At 52.8% G+C, this 5,267-nt stretch overlaps 1 long non-coding RNA gene across 2 annotated transcripts; it reads right to left on the minus strand.

The window, feature by feature from the left end:
- Positions 1 to 600: 600 nt before the first annotated feature.
- LOC119864753 lies at positions 601 to 5,267 on the minus strand. Of its 2 annotated transcripts, XR_005375149.1 has the most exons (4): positions 5,183 to 5,267; positions 3,172 to 3,401; positions 2,804 to 2,879; positions 601 to 2,177 (listed from the first exon to the last, which is right to left on the minus strand). It is a non-coding gene; the product is annotated as an uncharacterized LOC119864753 (long non-coding RNA). The 2 variants fall into 2 exon arrangements; XR_005375148.1 differs by having other exon boundaries at positions 601 to 2,879.

Genomic DNA, 5,267 nt, shown 5'->3' on the forward strand with positions numbered 1-5,267 from the left:
AAACATAATGGGGAAATGACTCGTTTTATAACATTCACCCCAAATATCAAAAATCTATGAATTTATTTCATAATAATGGTATAAGGGTTCATAGGAACAAAATCATTAAATTTTTCAGGAGTATAAAAATACTAAACACACACATATTCCTGGTTGGGAAGAATATTATGAAGATGTCACTGTGGGACAGATAATGAAAAAGATCTATAGAAAAGAACAGAAAATCTTTACACAGACCCAAAGATAGATAATTATTTGGTATTTATAAATGAGGAACTTCACATCAGAAAGCAAATGGCTACTCATCCAATAAGTGGGCCTGGGACAACTGAGTCATCATTTGAAAAAAACAAAATTAAGTCTGACATGCCTGCACATCAACTCTCGCAAGCAAATAAATTCCAGATGGACAAAAATGTGAAACCTAAAAACACTGCAGTAGCACTAGAAGAAAATACAAGATACATTTACCAAGAGTATAAATAATAAAGGAAAAGACTGAAATATTTGACTAGATTTTTGAAAATTTAAACTTCTGGGGGCTAAAAACCACTTTTAAAAAGTTAAAAGAGGGGCACATGGGTGGCTCAGTCAGTCAAGCATCCAACTCTTAATCTCAGCTTAGGTCTTGATCTCGGGATTGTGAGTTCAAGCCCCACATGGGGCGTAGCCACATAAATAAAGCTTTTGAAAAAAAAATTTAAGTTAAAGGAGAAAAGAAAAGCTAGGAAAGAATGTTTGAAATGCATTTGCCAAAGGATATTTTTTCCACAAGAAATCTTAAAAATCAATATGAAAACACAAAAAACACAATGCCAGGAGATGTGTGAAAAACTCAACACTTTAGGTATCAAAAGTTTATAAATTAAGGGGCACTTGAGTGGCTCAGTGGTTGAGCATCTGCCTTCGGCTCAGGGTGTGATCCCAGGGTCCTCGGATCAAGTCCCGCATCAGGATCCCCGAAGAGAGCCTGCTTCTCCCTCTGCCTGTGTCTCTGCCTCTCTCTCTCTGTGTTTCTCTCATGAATGAATAAATAAAATATTTTCCAAAAAAAAAAAATGTTTCTGAGCCTCAGCACTATCAACTGGCATTTGGGGTTGTATCCTTCTTTGCCATGGGTGGGGGGGGCATCCTGTGCTTTATAGGATGTTTAGTAGCATCTCTGGCATCCACGCACTAGAATGCAGAAGCACATCCCCCTGGCTGGTGCGTCAACCAAAAATATCTTCAGACACTGACAGACGTCCCCTGGGGGGGAAATTGCCCCCTCATTTGAGAACTAGAGGCTTAGAGTCACCCAGGCTTGGGTTACACCCGCCCTTCTGGGTCTCTCTAGCTCTGGACCAGGGACCGATTGATACTGCCCCTCAGAGTGCGCTGAGAATTTGGTGTCATAAACTTCCAGATGCGCCACCCGATACAGGACAGCTGTCCCATGGATCACGTTTATCATCCGGAGCTGTGTCTGAACTTGGCAGCGGAGTCGTGGAGGTGGATCCAGCCCCTAATGTCCCAGCATGCGTGGTCCCAGCTCCCATCCCTGGGAGCCGGGGGCCCCTTCCAAGAAGACTGTTCCCACTCCAATCAGCGCTGGATTCCTCCCTGGGAATGGCCCAGAGGCCTGGAAGCTGCCAGAAGGAACTTCCTCCACTCCATGCTGGTTCTTTGAAGGCTCATTTGGCTTGAGGGGGAGGGCAGAGGGGCTGAGGTCAAGGCAAGGAAGAGAAACGGAGTCTCTGTGGGCCAAGCTCTCCTCTGGGCTTGCACACACATGTTTGTACACGTTTGCACATTAGTAGGCACACAGGCGAGAATACATTCAAATAATATTCATGCAAACACACACACGGACAAGCTTGGGTGCACATGAACACCCGCGTGATCACACACTCAGATGTACTCCAATACACCCATGTGGGCACACACACAGGCGTGCTCAGGCACCCACACGTGTCCATGGGGCAGACCTACACAGATGCAGGTGTGCACAGGTGCGCCCATGTGGGATGGCACACAGAGACATCTTCCAGGCACACAGGGATTCGTGTGGCATGCACGCTTAGACATGCGAGCACACACGTGACACTCAGAGCTCTGTTCGGACCCACACGCAGCGTGGCCACACGTCTTCTAGCCCCAGGATCCTCTGTTGCTCCCACCTCTTCGCAGTCCCGGCTCTGTACACAGAATCATGTCCCCAGATGTCAGTGGAGCACTTGTATATGTGTGGGGCTCTGTGCTTGGTTCTGGGGCTCTGGCTGGGGGACTAATAAAACCAAGACCGACCTTCCCTCCAGGAGCACCCAGACCAGAGGTGAAGCCAACACCTCAAACCCAGCCACCGGTCAACACAGAACCGAAGTGGGGAAAGAGCCTAGGGGGACAGCAGGATTCAGAGGTGTCCCAGGGGGGCCTGGGGCAGGTGCAGGCAAGGGGGCTCAAACTCCACTAGCGAGTCAGGAGAAGTGGGGTCGGAGTGAGCCTTCCACACACACGAGCACTGGAGCTCAGGGGCTCATGCACGTTTGCACCCCACCCCCCGTCTTCCCACACGTTCCCCACAAGGTCTATTTACTGCCCAGGTAAAGACAGAGGCCAGGAGGACTCCCGGGGCCCTGATGCCTCCGGGGGGCACCTCCAGGCCCCTCCCTGGGACCCCAGCTCCTCCATCTTCCACCTCTCCCCGCCCCGCGGTGGACACCCAGCCTCTGACCTTGCCTGCTGCACCTGCCCCTCCTGTTCCCCAGTTCCACCTTCTCCGGCACGCCCCGGTGCTAGGCCAGAACCCTCCGAGCGTCCTCACCCACAGGCTTTCTCTTGTCACGCAGTCTGTCCAGTCTTCCACTGTATCCGATCTCAAATCTCCCCATGTGCCCAGTCTGCAAAACGCACCCAGAATTCAAGCATCTTCCCTCCTCCCACTGCCTTACCTGGTCAGTTCCCATCATCTCCCACCGGGACTGGTGCAGTCCCCTGCCCTTGGTCCCCATGCTCTCACCCTCATCCCTGCAGTGGCCTCCAGAGGGGAGTCAGGTCCTGCCTTCCTCTGCCCACAGCCCTTCGGGGCTCCCACCTCCTTCAAGGTAAAAGCCCAAGTCATCCCAAGGCACACAAGATCCTGCTCCCATCCCCTCCCTGCCCTCATCTTCTCCCGTTGTCCCCCTCACTCACTCTGCTCCAGCCACAGGGGCCTCCTCTTTGCTCCTCCATCACACCAGGCGGGGTACTACCCCAGGACCTTTGCACTGGCTGTTGCCGCTGTCCAAACTGCTCTTCTCCCTGATATCCGCACATCTCACTCCCTTACCTCCTTCAGGTCTTTAGTTTTATCCTCTGTCCCCTGTCACTTGAAAACACCACCCAAACTGGGTTGTCTGTCGGCTTCATTCTCTACCAGAGCCCTAGTTCAAAAAGTTCAAAATGGCACTGGTGCACAATAGGCGTTCCATAAATATCCCTTAAATACTGAGTAAATGTTAGACACTCTTGTGGCTATTGTCAACCTATTACTTGTCTCTCACTCCCCTATAGCCCCCCTGAGGGCAGGGCCTTGCTCCTTCTTTCAACAAATGTTTATTGAGCATCTACGGTGTGCCTAGTGGCAAAGGAAATAGATATAAATCCCCTTTCTCCAGTGAAAGTGGCTTTCAGGGACGCCCGGGTGGCTCAGTGGTTGAGCGTTTGCTTTCAGTTCAGGGCGTGATCCCTGGGGTCCTGGGATCGAGTCCCGCATGGGGCTCCCTACCCCCCACAGAGAGCCTGCTTCTCCCTCTGCCTCTCTGTGTGTCTCTCATAAATAAATAAATAAAATCTTTGTTTAAAACGTGGCATTTAAATGCAGAATCTGTTAAATGCAGGAGACAGATCAATGTGTATAAACCAAGAAATGATTGCAGAGAACAGCAAGAAAATACAGATATAAGAGAAAATAAAACATGGGGAGGTTTGGAGGGCAGCAGAGGCGAAGCAGATTTCCCCAGGCAGGTGCTGTTTGAGCAGAGGCTGCATCGTGAAGGGCCAGCTGCGGGGAGATGGGGGCAGGCGGGGGGTTTCAAGGCCAGCTCTCGTGGTGTCTGAGCTCCAGCTGTAATGGGCAAGTGCGTAATGGGAGGAACACACAGACGCAGGCAGGAGTCCTCAGGCAGGACATGCACCCGGGTGTCATGCACACGTGTCCAGATGACCCAAACAGGCACTCCCCAGCCCCCCACCTGGGCCTGGGACTCCTTGACCTCTGGGTCCAGGAGGGCATGGGAAGAGAGGCCCCCATGGCTGAGACACCCTGCCCTTCCTCCAGGGTTCCCAGACGCCCTGACACAGGCTCCCCCAGAGGAAAAGGAAGAGCGTCAGCCCGGGGCAGCCTGCCTTGTGGGCCAGCTGCTGGGGTGGGGGACCTTCTCCCCAGCCCTCTTCCTCCCAGGTGACCAGAGGGGCTGCTGGAAAATCCCAGGCACAGGAAATGAAAATGGGCAAGTGATGGGAAGCAGGCAGAGAGGTCACACCCAGGGATTCGCAGACGAGAGGGCCCTCTGTCCCAAGCGCTGACCCTGGAGCCTCCTCCAGGGCCTGTGGATCAGGGAGCCAGGCTGAGAGCCAGGAGGCGTCCTCACGCCCTACCTCCCACGGCTACACAAGATCAAGCTCATTCTGCCTTCTGAATCCCCTTCAGAGCCACCCGCCGCCCTCTGTCCCGTGCCTGGGCTAAGCCACCACCCTGTCCCCCAGGTAACAGCACTGCCCCCTAACCAGCCTTCCAGGCTCCAAGAGTGCACCCTGTACTCATACTCCCCCCCAAAAACTCCCCCACCCCCAGTCAGAGAGATCTTCCCGAAACAAAGCCCCTCTTGCCATCTCCCCCTACATACAGCCTCTCATGGCTCCTCATTGCCTTTGGAACAAAACCTAAAGCTCTTCCTAAACCCGTGTCTTGGAACCCAGCACACACTGGCCTCCATCTCCAGCTTCCTTATTCTGGCCATTTCACCCCCCGCCCTATGGCTCTTCTTGCTGCAGGCAGATGGGGTCATTTTTTGTCCCCACCACAGCCCTGCGCTCGTCACAGGGTCCCCCGGCCTCATCCATCCTTTAGGTGTGCCCTGAGCATCATTTCCTAAAAGCCTTCCTGGACTCCAAGTTCACCTGGGCTCCCCCTAGACCACAGGCAACATCGCTTTGTGCTTACCTGGTTGTCTGTTTCCCGGGGGGAACTGGGCTCTGCAAGGGCCTCCCACACCTGACCCAGGGTCTGGTCCCAGACAGATAAGCAC

The sequence above is a fragment of the Canis lupus genome, chromosome 20 (genome assembly GCF_011100685.1).
Source record: "Canis lupus familiaris isolate Mischka breed German Shepherd chromosome 20, alternate assembly UU_Cfam_GSD_1.0, whole genome shotgun sequence".
Lineage (NCBI taxonomy): Eukaryota > Metazoa > Chordata > Mammalia > Carnivora > Canidae > Canis > Canis lupus.